This window comes from Anomaloglossus baeobatrachus, chromosome 1 (genome assembly GCF_048569485.1).
Source record: "Anomaloglossus baeobatrachus isolate aAnoBae1 chromosome 1, aAnoBae1.hap1, whole genome shotgun sequence".
Taxonomy (NCBI): Eukaryota; Metazoa; Chordata; class Amphibia; order Anura; family Aromobatidae; genus Anomaloglossus; species Anomaloglossus baeobatrachus.
In genome coordinates, this window is record NC_134353.1 from 422977313 (window position 1) to 422993731 (window position 16419).

Consider the following 16419-nt stretch of genomic DNA (forward strand, 5'->3'; position numbering starts at 1 on the left):
GCTGAATGTGTATGTGTGTGTGTGTGTGCGTGTGTGCGTGTGTGTGTATGTCCGGGATTGGCATCTGCACCGTCGTAGCTACAGCCACAAAATTTTGCACACTCACACGACTGGACCCCGAGAGCGTCATAGGCCATGTTGTGAGGCGAAATTTTAACCCCGCGCATTCCAATTTACCAATCAATTTTGCCCCTATCTACATAATGGGGAAAAAGTGAAACGAAAAGTGTATCCGCACCGTCGCATTTACAATCACAAAATTTTGCACAGACACCTCATGTGACCCAGGGAACGTCGTAGACTATGTTTTGACAGGAAAATTTAACCCCGCGCTTTACAGTTACTCTCCAAAAAACATGCCTTCATTAAAGTAAATGGATCCTGGAACTACAGGTTATTAATAGGAGCTGTGAGTGGTTGCTATAGGAACAAAAGACATTCATAGTATAAGAAGCTTATATGTGAGGTAATAAGATGTCGGTGGGGAGATGGATAGAGAGAGACAGAGAGAGACAGACAGAGAGAGAGACAGACAGGAAAGAGACAGACAGAGACAAACGGTGAAAGAGACAGACAGATTCAGACAGTGAAAAAGACAGACAGAGACAGACCTGGAAAGAGACAGACCTGGAAAGAGACAGATGGGGAAAGAGACAGACAGACATGCAGACAGGGACAGAGACAGGCAGACAGGGAAGGAGGAGACAGCCAGAGAGACAGACAAAGATAGATGGGGAAAGACACAGACCTTGACAGAGACAGACGTTGAAAGAGACAGAGAAATAGAGACAGACAAAGACAGGCAGACAGGGAAAGAGACAGACAGGAAAAGACAGACAATGAGACGAGCAGACAGATGGGGAAAGAGACAGACATGGGAAAGAGACAGGCATGGAAAGAGACAGATGGGGAAAGAAACAGAGAGATAGAGACAGACAAAGAAAGAGACAGACAGAGACAGGCAGACAGGGAAAGAGACAGATGGAAAAAGAGACAGACGGGGAAAGAGACAGTTGGGGAAAGAGACAGATGGGGAAAGAGATAGACAGAGACAGATGGGGAAAGAGACAGATGGGGAAAGAGATAGATGGGGAAAGAGACAGACGGGGAAAGAGACAGATGGGGAAAGAGGCAGATGAGGAAAGAGGCAGACGAGGAAAGAGGCAGACAAGGAAAGAGGCAGACGAGGAAAGAGGAAGATGAGGAAAGAGGCAGACGAGGAAAGAGGCAGACCTGGAAAGAGACAGACCTGGAAAGAGACAGACCTGGAAAGAGGCAAAACTGGAAAGAGAAAGACCTGGAAAGAGAAAGACGGGGAAAGAGACAGACAGAGACAGATGGGGAAAGAGAAAGATCTGGAAAGAGACAGATGGGGAAAGAAACAGAGAGATAGAGACAGACAAAGAAAGAGACAGACAGAGACAGGCAGACAGGGAAAGAGACAGACGGAGAAAGAGACAGACGGGGAAAATGACAAATGGGGAAAGCGACAGATGGGGAAAGAGACAGACGGGGAAAGAGACAGACAGCGAAAGAGACAGACGGGGAATGAGACAGATGGGGAAAGAGACAGATGGGGAAAGAGGCAGATGGGGAAAGAGGCAGACGAGGAAAGAGGCAGATGGGGAAAGAGACAGACGGGGAAAGAGACAGATGGGGAAAGAGGCAGACGAGGAAAGAGGCAGACGAGGAAAGAGGCAGACCTGGAAAGAGGCAGACCTGGAAAGAGGCAGACCTGGAAAGAGACAGACCTGGAAAGAGACAGACCTGGAAAGAGACAGATGGGGAAAGAGACAGACAGAGACAGACGGGGAAAGAGACAGATAGAGACAGACGGTGAAAAAGACAGACAGAGACAGACCTGGAAAGAGACAGACCTGGAAAGAGACAGATGGGGAAAGAGACAGACAGACATGCAGACAGGGACAGAGACAGGCAGACAGGGAAGGAGGAGACAGCCAGAGAGACAGACAAAGATAGATGGGGAAAGACACAGACCTTGACAGAGACAGACGGGGAAAGAGACAGAGAAATAGAGACATACAAAGACAGGCAGACAGGGAAAGAGACAGACAGGAAAAGACACAGACAAAGAGACGAGCAGACAGACGGGGAAAGAGACAGATCTGGAAAGAGACAGACCTGGAAAGAGACCGACCTGGAAAGAGACATACGAAGCACATTACTTGGCCAATTTAGTTAAATCTGTGTGGAATATCTGTGGTGTTGAAATATATGTTGTGAAATGCTTCTATTAGCTTAGTTTTTGCCTTTTAATAATAACATTTCTATCTATTTGTTTTGTGGTTTTTGTGTGCAGAATAAATTTTTGTTAATACATTCTATTTTGTTAACAAGTTATTAACCCGGGCGAAGCTGGGTAGTACAGCTAGTGTAATATATAAAGCTGAATGTGTATGTGTGTGTGTGTGCGTGTGTGCGTGTGTGGGTATGTCCGGGATTGGCATCTGCACCGTCGTAGCTACAGCCACAAAATTTTGCACACTCACACGACTGGACCCCGAGAGCGTCATAGGCCATGTTGTGAGGCGAAATTTTAACCCCGCGCATTCCAATTTACCAATCAATTTTGCCCCTATCTACATAATGGGGAAAAAGTGAAACGAAAAGTGTATCTGCACCGTCGCATTTACAATCACAAAATTTTGCACAGACACCTCATGTGACCCAGGGAACGTCGTAGACTATGTTTTGACAGGAAAATTTAACCCCGCGCTTTACAGTTACTCTCCAAAAAACATGCCTTCATTAAAGTAAATGGATCCTGGAACTACAGGTTATTAATAGGAGCTGTGAGTGGTTGCTATAGGAACAAAAGACATTCATAGTATAAGAAGCTTATATGTGAGGTAATAAGATGTCGGCGGGGAGATGGATAGAGAGAGACAGAGAGAGACAGACAGAGAGAGAGACAGACAGGAAAGAGACAGACAGAGACAAACGGTGAAAGAGACAGACAGATTCAGACAGTGAAAAAGACAGACAGAGACAGACCTGGAAAGAGACAGACCTGGAAAGAGACAGATGGGGAAAGAGACAGACCGACATGCAGACAGGGACAGAGACAGGCAGACAGGGAAGGAGGAGACAGCCAGAGAGACAGACAAAGATAGATGGGGAAAGACACAGACCTTGACAGAGACAGACGTTGAAAGAGACAGAGAAATAGAGACAGACAAAGACAGGCAGACAGGGAAAGAGACAGACAGGAAAAGACAGACAATGAGACGAGCAGACAGATGGGGAAAGATACAGACATGGGAAAGAGACAGGCATGGAAAGAGACAGATGGGGAAAGAAACAGAGAGATAGAGACAGACAAAGAAAGAGACAGACAGAGACAGGCAGACAGGGAAAGAGACAGATGGAAAAAGAGACAGACGGGGAAAGAGACAGTTGGGGAAAGAGACAGATGAGGAAAGAGATAGACAGAGACAGATGGGGAAAGAGACAGATGGGGAAAGAGATAGATGGGGAAAGAGACAGACGGGGAAAGAGACAGATGGGGAAAGAGGCAGATGAGGAAAGAGGCAGACGAGGAAAGAGGCAGACAAGGAAAGAGGCAGACGAGGAAAGAGGAAGACGAGGAAAGAGGCAGACGAGGAAAGAGGCAGACCTGGAAAGAGACAGACCTGGAAAGAGACATACGAAGCACATTACTTTGCCTATTTAGTTAAATCTGTGTGGAATATCTGTGGTGTTGAAATATATGTTGTGAAATGCTTCTATTAGCTTAGTTTTTGCCTTTTAATAATAACATTTCTATTTATTTGTTTTGTGGTTTTTGTGTGCAGAATAAATTTTTGTTAATAATGGGCAGCACGGTGGCTCAGTGGTTAGCACTGCAGTCTTGCAGCGCTGGGATCCTGGGTTCAATTCCCACCAAGGGCACCATTTGCAAGGAGTTTGTATGTTCTCCCCGTGTTTGCGTGGGTTTTCTCTGGGTACTCCGGTTTCCTCCCACACTCCAAAAGCATACAGTTAGGGACCTTAGATTGTGAGCCCCTATGGGGACAGTGTTGCCAATATATGTATAGTGCTATGGAATTAATAGCGCTATATAAATGAATAAATTATTATTAATACATTCTATTTTGTTAACAAGTTAGGTGTGTATATATATATATGTGTGTGCGTGTATATATAGTTGTGTATATATATGTGTGCGTATATGTATATATAGATATATAAAATTTATGTGTGTGTGTGTGTGTATATGTGTGTGTGTATATATATATATATATATGTATATATATATGAGTGTGTGTATATGCATCTGTGTGTGTGTGTGTGGGTATGTATATATATATATATAGAGAGAGAGAGAGCAAGTGTGTATATATATATATATATATATATATAGTATATGAGTGTAGACGTGTGTATATAATATATATGAGTGTGTGTATATACATACTATATATATATATGTGAAGCCCCTCCAGTGTTGTGTCGGTGCATTACCTTCAGGGACTCCACGCAGCTGGATCCTGTCACAGGTAGGAGATCTTCTATTTAGGATTGTCGTGACGCCACTCTCAGAATTGCGGTCAGTGGAGACCGCCACTGCAGATTAAGGGAGGCCTGGGGCTGATGGTGGGTGCAGTCAGTTGTAGTAGCCTCCTGAGAGTGAGGCAAGCCCCAGGACCCTGTGTAGGTGTGTAGAACCACAAGGCGCAGAATAACTCAACACAAGCAGAATGTCTTTCAGGGGTTTTACTCACTGTTGATGGCAGGGTGAGTAACCCGGGCGTAGCTGGGATGAACCAGGCTGGAACCAGGTATCCTTCAGGCTGACTGATGAGGGTGGCTACCGACTCGCCTTCCTTAGCCCTTCTGTGGTTTGTGGTAACCCCGACTTTTAGTCCCTATGGGGGTCACCCAGGGAAGTAACTGCTCCCCTCGTTTGTTTGCCGTTTGCTTGTCGCCTGGACCAGATCACTCCAGCTGCTTGCCTCCTGTGAACTATGGGCCCTAACTGTGGCTACGTGGCTGCGGCCTTTGGGGTGTTGTGGCGTGGGCTTTGAGGGCCCCACACCGGCAGGTTTAGCAAGGAAAGGTGGATCTATCCCCGCACCGGGATCTGCCGCCCGTTTGGGCCTGGTACTCCCTGACAGTCTCCGTACTTTCCACTACGCGGCTCTCTCTCCAGCTGTGTGTGGAGTTCGGGCAGCACTACCAGGTGACCGTTCTCCCCCGTCGGTAGTCACTGCGCGGACGCTGTTAGACTGCAACAGCCCCAGGGGTCTGCTCCTGACGTCTGCTCTCCCTGGACTGCACACTAAACTGACTCACTACTCCTCCTCTCCTGTTCTTGCCTACGCCACCTAGCAACCAGGCTCTCTACCACACCCCTTGAGTGGAGATGGAGGCTTTGCTCAGGCTTCGCCCCCTCCTGGGATCCCCAGGGGTCCTCCCAAAGGTACATGTGTGAGACCTGATCACTATGCGCCTGTGTAGTCACACCTCGGTCAGCCTTCTGGATTACCTGTATTGTACTGTCCCCAGCATGGGTGCAGTACTCAGTGGTGCCTGACCAGGTCAGGGGCGCCACATTCCCCCTTAGTTATCACCAGCACGTCCTCGGGCTGCAAGACAACAGTTTAAAATGCATAAAACATTAAAACATGGTAAAACGTTTTAAAACCACCAGGTACCATACATCACCACCCTCCACCCACAAGTCCGTTAACCCACCCTAAACCCCTTTCAGGAGGCAGGTCACCGGTTTCTTTTGGTAACCAGGTCTGGGCCATCCGTTTCCCCAGACCTTTCCTCCAATCTGCCTCTCCCGTTGGCCGCGCCTTCAGCCACTTCTGGCAGGATGTAGAGGCGGCTTTCATGGTCTAGTGGTCTTCAGGGCATACCTGGCCTGGTGAAGCCGCGCCTTCAGCCTCTTCTGGCAGGATGTAGAGGCGGCCTCCACAGTTGGTGCTGGCCAGGTACCCTCTTTGTGGTGGAGAGCCAGGCCCCATAAACAGGCATGCTCCCTGGTTGCAGGCGAGCCAAGGCCCCATAAACAGACGTGCTCCCTGGTTGCAGGCGAGCCAAGCCCCTAAACAGGCTGGCTCTGGTGGTGGTACCTCTGGGGTAACTATTTACACTGCGAGAGTTTGTGGCTATAGCCAGTTCATAGCCTTAAGGTTCATGGGTTTCTCACATTAGTTCATGTGGGCGCATTTCTTAAACATTAACGTTGCAAACTTTTCAAAACTTGTCAAACTGGTAACTTCTGTACTTCTTTCTTTACTTTACATAGATTCCTCCTCACCAGGGCTTGGGCCTGTAGGGCTGCGGCACCTGTTGCTTTCTCCATCTCTGTCTTTTCCTTCTTCTTCTGTATCTGTTTCTTTTTCTGTATCTGTTTCTTTTTCTGTTGAGACAGCAGGTTCACTGTAGGGATTTCTGGAACATGGTGTAACATCCAATGCATACCATCTTCTTTCTCCTTGGTGCATGGTGAATTCCACTGAATCTCCTGTCCGTAGATTCCTTCCTGGATGTCCTCTGGGCAAATGGGCTCTAACGTCTCTTCTGTTAACAAAGATGCCTTCCTTCATACCAGGAGCTACTATGAAGCCATATCCTGATTTCAAGCTGAAGTCTTCTACTACACCACGACAAAGTGGACCTCTAACCTGGGATTTGGCCCTTCTCAGGAACCGTTTCTCTTCCAAGTCTCTGGCCATGACTTCGTCTTTCTGCTCTGGAGACTGCGGTGCAGGGGAAAACCTTGTTCTGCTACGGCGCCGTGTCCTACGGGCTGGGTTCTGCTGGGTTGCGGCTTCACTGTTTGCAGGCTCCCAGGTGAGGTACCTGGACAGATCTTCTTCAGCAGAGGGTGTCGGGCTCTCTTCATCCCAGCGGGAATACGGCAGCATCTCTGGCTCTTGGACTGGTGCTGCATCCACTGCTGATGGCTCTGGGCATGGATCCACTGCTGATGGCTCCGGGGTCAGCTCCTCAGCTTCCTGGCCTCCTCTCCCCCTTAGTTCTTCGGAGCACTCCTGTTGTGGCAGCGCCGGGGATGGGTGGTCATCAGCAGGCCCGGGCGGGGGACTCTTTGGCGTGGTTGCTGCAGAAGTCGCCTTGGGGGTGTGCGGAGGGAGCAGATACCGATCCACCATCTCCTGTGGGAACTGGGCCTCTAGGTCAGCCTTCAGCTTCCAGTATTCGGGGTCCTCTCCTATCAGGGACTTCCTAGCAGGGACTTCCTTAGACTGGGGAGCGGTGTCTGCTCTGGCCTTGCAGGCCGGGGTAAACAGAGGTACATTCTTGTCTTGGCGGGCCGCGCCTGACATGGCGGCGGCCTGGTCTTGGCGGGCCGCGCCTGACGTGGCGGCGGCCTGGTCTTGGCGGGCCGCGCCCTGCATGGCGGCGGCCTGGTCTTGGCGGGCCGCGCCTGACATGGCGGCGGCCTGGTCTTGGCGGGCCGCGCCTGACATGGCGGCGGCCTGGATCAGCGTTGCTGTCGCAGTCTCACTCAGGGTCGCAGCTGGAGTCTTAGCGGGCATCGCTACTGTAGCCGGTTCTTGGCGGGCCGGGCAGGGCATCGCTGCGGCGGCCTGAATTGGCGTCGCAGCTACGATGGGATCTGTGCAGGCTGGGCTGGGCGTCGCTGCAGCGATCGAAGCTTGGCGGGCCGCACCTGGCGTGGCTGCGGCCTGGTTCAGCACCTCGCCTGCGGCGTGGATGAGCGTCGCTGCTGCGGTGGGGTCTTGGCGGGCCGGGCCTAGCAAGGCGGCGGCCTGGGTCAGCGTCACACCCGCGGCATGGATGAGGGTCGCGGTGGCAGCCGGATCTTTGCGGGCCGGGCAAGGCATCGCTGCGGCGGCCTGGGCTTGGCGGGCCGGGCAGGGCATCGCTGCTGCGGCCTGGTCCAGCGTCGCCGCGCCGGGCGCCTCTTCAGGGACCGCGGGCGTGGCAGCAGGGGTCGGGGCACTCGCGCTGGCAGGGGCAACACTGGACTCACCCATCGGTGGCACCATCGGGGTCTGAGTCGTCGCCGCTCGGTCTGGCACTCGTCGCGCAGCTTTTTCCTCATAGGCCTGCACCGCGGCAGCCATCTCCAGAAGCGCCGTGCGTTCCTCGCTGATCTGTCGTATGACCCTGGCCTCCAGTTGGTCGCAGAACTGGGCAAGCTCTTGATACCACCAGGCAGCGGAGCCTGGCTCTGGGTCTCTGCATCCAGACGCCATTTCCTCTGCGTCTTCTTCTGCACGATTTCCCAGCAGTGGACTCGTCGCTGCCTCCAGTAGCAGGCTCTTCAGTTTCTGCTCTGCCTCTTCCAGCAGCAGGCTTCTGGCTCCCTTTCTGTCCCGACGTCTCTGAACGCCTCCGCTCTCTTCACTTGCGAGGTCAGGACTCTGCAGGGGATCTCTGGGTAGCCACACCTCTTCGTGGGCGGTAACTTCTCCCAGCGCGGGCTGCTGTTGTTTTTCAGCGCGCTTTTCATGGTGGCAATATGGCGGCGCTTCCAATTTTTCAAGCGGACCGCCCAGGCACATGGTCACCTGTCTGAACAGGTCTAGTCCTTATCCTGTTCGTGACGCCAGATGTGAAGCCCCTCCAGTGTTGTGTCGGTGCATTACCTTCAGGGACTCCACGCAGCTGGATCCTGTCACAGGTAGGAGATCTTCTATTTAGGATTGTCGTGACGCCACTCTCAGAATTGCGGTCAGTGGAGACCGCCACTGCAGATTAAGGGAGGCCTGGGGCTGATGGTGGGTGCAGTCAGTTGTAGTAGCCTCCTGAGAGTGAGGCAAGCCCCAGGACCCTGTGTAGGTGTGTAGAACCACAAGGCGCAGAATAACTCAACACAAGCAGAATGTCTTTCAGGGGTTTTACTCACTGTTGATGGCAGGGTGAGTAACCCGGGCGTAGCTGGGATGAACCAGGCTGGAACCAGGTATCCTTCAGGCTGACTGATGAGGGTGGCTACCGACTCGCCTTCCTTAGCCCTTCTGTGGTTTGTGGTAACCCCGACTTTTAGTCCCTATGGGGGTCACCCAGGGAAGTAACTGCTCCCCTCGTTTGTTTGCCGTTTGCTTGTCGCCTGGACCAGATCACTCCAGCTGCTTGCCTCCTGTGAACTATGGGCCCTAACTGTGGCTACGTGGCTGCGGCCTTTGGGGTGTTGTGGCGTGGGCTTTGAGGGCCCCACACCGGCAGGTTTAGCAAGGAAAGGTGGATCTATCCCCGCACCGGGATCTGCCGCCCGTTTGGGCCTGGTACTCCCTGACAGTCTCCGTACTTTCCACTACGCGGCTCTCTCTCCAGCTGTGTGTGGAGTTCGGGCAGCACTACCAGGTGACCGTTCTCCCCCGTCGGTAGTCACTGCGCGGACGCTGTTAGACTGCAACAGCCCCAGGGGTCTGCTCCTGACGTCTGCTCTCCCTGGACTGCACACTAAACTGACTCACTACTCCTCCTCTCCTGTTCTTGCCTACGCCACCTAGCAACCAGGCTCTCTACCACACCCCTTGAGTGGAGATGGAGGCTTTGCTCAGGCTTCGCCCCCTCCTGGGATCCCCAGGGGTCCTCCCAAAGGTACATGTGTGAGACCTGATCACTATGCGCCTGTGTAGTCACACCTCGGTCAGCCTTCTGGATTACCTGTATTGTACTGTCCCCAGCATGGGTGCAGTACTCAGTGGTGCCTGACCAGGTCAGGGGCGCCACATATATATATGTGTGTGTGTGCATGCGAGTCTGTGCATATGTGGGTGTATATACAGTATATGAGTGTGTATATGCATGTGTGTGTATATACATATTATACATGAGTGTATGTGATGTGTATATATATATCATTTATGAGCGTGTGTATATATGTGTGCGTGTATATATATATATGAGTGTGCATATGTATGTATGAGTGTATATGCATGTGTGTGTGTATATATATGTGAGTGTGTGTGTATATATATATATATATATATATATATATATATATTATATATATGAGTGTGTGTGTATATTTGTCTGTTTTTGACTTTTTTTTTGTATGAATGAGTATGTATCTGTGTACATGTGTGTATGTGTATGCCTTTGTGTTTATGTATTTGTGCTTGTCTGTGCATGTGAATGTCTGTATTCTGTGTGCATGTATGTGCCTATGTTTGTGTGTCAACATACATATACACCGCATACACTCCCCATACACACACCACATACAGTGTGTGCAGGCTTGTGCCTGTGTCTTCATATGTGTTCGTGTTTTTGCATGTGTTTGCCCTTCTGCATGTCTGCATATGTTTGTCTGTATCCGTGTGCGTGCAAGTGACTGGCTGCGTTCTTGTGCATGTCTGTGTGTGTGTGCGCCTGTTATGTATGTGTGTATGTGTGCGTTCATGTGCGTGTCTATGTGAATATGTGCATGTGTGTCTATGTGCACCTGTCTGCATGTATGTAAATTTGTCTGCATGTGTGCATATCTGCGTGCCTGCCTATGTGTACGTGTGCCTGTTTGTGTGTGTGTCAGCATGTCTGTACATTTGTCTGTGTGTTTACGTATATGAGCGTATATGTGTGTATGTGCGCATTTCTGTGTCTGCATATGCGTGTCTGTGTGAATGTATTTGTGTGTTTATGCGTGTGTGTTTAAGTATGTATGTGTGTGTGTGCTTGTCTGCATGAGTGTTCATGTCTGTGTGCATTTGTATGCATGTGTCTGTGTGCCTGTCTGCATGCATTTGTCTTTCTTTGTATATCTGTTTGTCTATGTATGTAAGCGTGTGTGCATGTATGTGTGTCTACATACGTTTGCATGTCAGTGCATCTTCGTATGTGTGCGTGTGTGCATGTCTGCATGCATGTGTCAGTGTGTCCCTGTCTACATGTGTATGCATGAATGTGGACGTACATCACATCTTTAAACATCGCTGTTATGCGCCGTGCTCTGATGTCATCGCATGGCCTCAGATGGGTGGGGTGGCCATTTGACCACACGGGATATGAAACCGCAGGGTGGAGGGGGGGAGCGCAGGGAGGTGAGAAGAATCTTTTTGTTCTTCCCTCTGTGAATGGACAGAGTAGTGGATGTAAGAGCCCTTATGGGGCTGTTTGGGGGCTTGGGATGGAGGAACATAGGGGCCCAGGATGGGTCAGTTTAGGGGCCTGGGGTGGAGGAACATTGGGGCCAAGGATGGGGCAGTTTAGGGGCCTGTGATGGAGGAACATAGGGGCCCAGGATGGGACAGTTTCGGGGCCTGGGATGGAGGAACATAGGAGGCCAGGATGCCAGGATGGGGCAGTTTAAGTGCCTGGGATGGAGGAACATAGGGGCCCAGGATGGGAGACATTATTAAATATAGGGGGCCAGGAAGGTAGACATTATTAAATAAAGGGGGCTAGGATTGGAGACATTATTAAATACAGGGGGCCAGGATGGGGAACATAATTACTATATGGGGCCAGAGTGAGGAACATACATTACTGGTTTATGATGGCAAATAGTGGAGATAATTAATTACTGTAGTGGCAAATTAGGGGACATTATTACTGATAAAATATAGGTTTTTTTTTAGGATACTATCTTCCATGGTGGGAACAAAAGTCTGATGTCGTGTAGAAATTGGGGAAACAGTGTGGAATGTGCCCTGGGAGTGATCAGCTATAGGTGACCGTGTGTTATTTTCTGCAGAGGCATGTTCTGGCTGGAAGAAGTGATGGCGGTCAGCACCAGATGGAGAGGAAAAGCGAAGGTGAACAACGTCAGCTAAAGACGTCATTGGTAAGTCAGTGTATTACATGCACACACACACACACACACACATACACACACACACTATACACTATATACAGACCTCCTGTGTATAATGGCACTGGTGATCACTGTATTACCTATATACAGATCTCCTGTCTATAAAGTCACCAGTGATCACTGTAAAAGCTGTACACTATATACAGAATTCCTGTGTATGTCACCGGTGATCACTGTATTACCTGTACACTATACACATACACAATATACAGAGCTTCTGTGTACAGTATAATGTCACTGGTGATCACTGCATTACCTGTACACTGACACTATATACAGAGCTCCTGTGTATAATGGCACTGATGCTAATATTAGTGTTATTAGTATTGTGGTTTTTATTCATGATCATTATTGTAGTATTATTCAGTCAGTATGTGGTCTAGTCATCAGAGCTGTAGAGTCGGTAAGCCAAACTTGCGACTCCGACTCCTCAATTTCCCTTGCACCAACTCCGACTCCGACTCCGACTCCCACATATAATGCTTATATTTAAGTGAAAAATGTATTGTAGTACAATGTGAACATCAGACATTTAATCATTTTTATAATACAATACTCAAGATATTTTGATAGAACATAAAATATATTTATTGGAATACAACTTTAGAACACAAACTGTAATAAATTGCAAATATGTACAGTTTAGACCAAAAGTTTGGACACACCTTCTCATCTCTAGAACAACTGCTAAGAGGAGACTTTGTGCAGCAGGCCTTCATGTAAAATAGCTGATAGGAAACCACTGCTAAGGATAGGCAACAAGCAGAAGAGACTTGTTTGGGCTAAAGAACACAAGGAATGGACATTAGACCGCTGGAAATCTGTGCTTTGGTCTGATGAGTCCAAATTTGAGATCTTTGGATCCAACCACCGTGTCATTGTAGAAAAGGTGAACGGATGGACTGTACATGCCTGGTTCCCACCGTGAAGCATGGTGGAGGAGGTGTGATGGTGTAGGGGTGCTTTGCTGGTGACACTGTTGGAGATTGGTTCAAAATTGAAGGCATACTGAACCAGCATGGCTACCACAGCATCTTGTAGCGGCGTGCTATTCCATCTGGTTTGCGTTTAGTTGGACCATCATTTATTTTTCAACAGGACAATGACCCCAAACACACCTCCAGGCTGTGTAAGGGCTATTTGACTAAGAAGGAGAGTGATGGGGTGCTACACCAAATGACCTGGTCTCCACAGTCCCCAGACCTGAACCTAATCGAGATGGTTTTTGTGTGAGCTGGACCGCAGAGTGAAGGCAAAAGGGCCAACAAGTGCTAAGCATCTCTGGGAACTCCTTCAAGGCTGTTGGAAAACCATTTCCGGTGACTACCTCTTGAAGCTCAGCAAGAGAATGCCAAGAGTGTGCAAAGTAGAAATGAGCGAACCGGCCGTGGTTCGGCTCGAGTTCGGTTCGTCGAACGGAGGTCCCGTTCGAGTTCGGTTCGGCGAACTTTCGACGAACCACTCGAACAACCGCATAGGAAACAATGGCAGGCAATCACAAACACATAAAAACACCTAGAAAACACCCTCAAAGGTGTCCAAAAGGTGACAAACAACTCACAACACAACACAAACACATGGGAAAGTGACAAGGACATATACTCATGCGAAAACAAAGGAGCTGGACAAAGAAAAAGAGGAGGAGACACAGATATGAGTATATGCAAGGGAACGTCGATGCCATTACTGTGCAACTTGAGCCCTGCTCATTTTAGGCTTCCAATCTGGATAAATTGCCTGAGCTCACCACGTACGCCTTGGGGATCTTGTTGTGTCCCGCAGCCAGCGTTTTCTCGGAACGTGTCCTCAGTGCTGCTGGGGGTGTGCTGACAGCTAAGCACACGCATCTGTCCACTGACAATGTGGACAGACTAACGTTCACCAAGATGAACAAGTCATGGCTCTCAGAGGACTTTTCTTCCCCTGGCTCAGCCAGGGGAGGCGAAAGGCACGTGTATTTTTGAGAGTGCTTCATGCAAAGGATCTTTTTCATCTTGAAAATGGAGTCAACTGATGCCAGTCAAGTAGGGTGTGTGTGGCCCAATTAGTGGAAACGAGGGAGACTGTGGTTGGAGTCCCCTCGCTTTTGAAAAAAGAACCAAGATGAACAAGTCATGGCTCTCAGAGGACTTTTCTTCCCCTGGGTCATCCAGGGGAGGTGAAAGGCACGCGTATTTTTGAGAGTGCTTTATGCAAAGCATCTTTTTCATCTTGAAAATGGGGGTCAACTGATGCCAGTCAAGTGGGGTGTGTGTGGCCCAATTAGTGGAAACGAGGGAGACTGTGGTTGGAGTCCCCTTGCTGTGTTTTACATGCTTTTAGAAGGGCATGACATGGCTTAGAGCTTGACTTTCAGCATCTGCAAACTGTTGGCTACCAAAATGCTTCCTTTCCAACCTTTTTAACCGAGGATTTTTGAGACCTTATGCCCATCGCAGTGCCCCAAGAGCCGATGCCCAGGCGCCGCTCCTTCTCCAACAAAGGCGTGCACGCGCTACACCAGCATGTCGCACCAAACATCACCGCTTCTTTGAGAAACTGTGTGACAGGGTGCATTTCACCACAGATACTTGGCCCAGTAAGCATGGACAGGGGCGTTACATGTCGCTGACTGGGCAATGGGTTACTATAGGGAGAGATGGAGAAGGGTCTGCTGTACAAGTCTTGCTGTCTCCACGAGTTGTATCAATCCTTCTTCTGTATGTAGAAGTTAATACACTGCTTCTGCCTCCTCAACCTCGTGTGGGTCCTTCACCTCGGCACAAACCCTGTGTGGTCAGGGCTCCCTTCCTTGTAACTGCGCACAAGGAAAACCACACACCTCCTTACTATGCTGGCAGCAGAGCTCAATGCCATCATGCGGTCAAATGTTTACTTTGAAATGTATGGGAAATGTGAGTCACACCGCTGAGAAGTTGTGGACGGTTAGCTCTGGAGACTAGAGTTGAGCGCGGTTCGAGGTTCTCCAGTTCGCGGCTCGAGTGATTTTGGGGGCTGTTCTAGATCGAACTAGAACTCGAGCTTTTTTGCTAAAGCTCGATAGTTCTAGATACGTTCGAGAACGGTTCTAGCAGCAAAAAAAAACAGCTAATTCCTAGCTGGCTTTCCGCTGTAATAGTGTAAGTCACTCTGTGACTCAATCACACGATCGCCATTTTTTTTTTTTCCTTGTCTTCCTTCCCTAATCGCGCGCGTGTAGTGGGGCGGGCCAGCATGTCAGCCAATCCCAGACACACACACAGCTAAGTGGACTTTTAGCCAGAGAAGCAATGGCATGTGTGATAGGATGTCCATGTCACATGTCCCTGCATTATAAAACCGGACATTTTCCTCCAGCACGCCATTATCTGCCTTCTGCGTCCTTGGTGTCAGACATCACTGGCGCAGCTCCTATCGCCGATACTGCTGTATACGCTCCATACACGGCGCTGGACAGCTTAGGGATAGCACTTTCTATCAGTCCTTTTAAGGGCTCATACCGGCAGGGTCAGAGCCATAGGTGACAGAGTTTAAAACAAAGTTTAACAGCTACACAAGATAACAGCGTCTGTGTAGCTAAGGTCAGGGATTTCCTCGCTGCATTTCCCCATTAGGAGGGATAGAAAAGCAGGCTTCCTTTCCTCTACCCAGACCCACAACCCTGCCACTGTACCCTCCTGCCCTTTGCACACTCAAACTCATTTTTACTAAGCCATTATACTAGCAAACACTGAGTGAACTTAGTGGCATCCTAAACGTGGCTGTTGGACTGCTGTATTGCCCCAGTAGTGCAAAGATATTTGCAGCACGTCTGCCTGCATTGCACACTCAAACTCATTGTTACTAAGCCATTATACTAGCAAACACTGAGTGAACTTAGTGGCATCCTAAACGTGGCTATTGGACTTCTGTATTGTCCCACAAGTGCAAAGATATTTGCAGCACTCTGCCTGCATTGCACACTCAAACTCATTGTTACTAAGCCATTATACTAGCAAACACTGAGTGAACTTAGTGGCATCCTAAACGTGGCTGTTGGACTTCTGTATCGTCCCACAAGTGGAAAGATATTTGCAGTACCTCTGCCTGCATTGCACACTCAAACTCATTGTTACTAAGCCATTATACTAGCAAACACTGAGTGAACTTAGTGGCATCCTAAACGTGGCTGTTGGACTTCTGTATCGTCCCACAAGTGCAAAGATATTTGCAGCACCTCTGCCTGCATTGCACACTCAAACTCATTGTTACTAAGCCATTATACTAGCAAACACTGAGTGAGCTTAGTGGCATCCTAAACGTGGCTGTTGGACTTCTGTATAGTCCCAGTAGTGCAAAGATATTTGCAGCACCTCTGCCTGCATTGCACACTCAAATTCATTGTTACTAAGCCATTATACTAGCAAATACTGAGTGAACTTGGTGGCATCCTAAACGTGGCTATTGGACTTCTGTATTGTCCCACTAGTGCAAAGATATTTGCAGCACCTCTGCCTGCATTGCATACTCAAACTCATTGTTACTAAGCCATTATACTAGCAAACACTGAGTGAACTTAGTGGCATCCTAAACGTGGCTGTTGGACTGCTGTATTGCCCCAGTAGTGCAAAGATATTTGCAGCACGTCTGTCTGCATTGCACACTCCAACTCATTG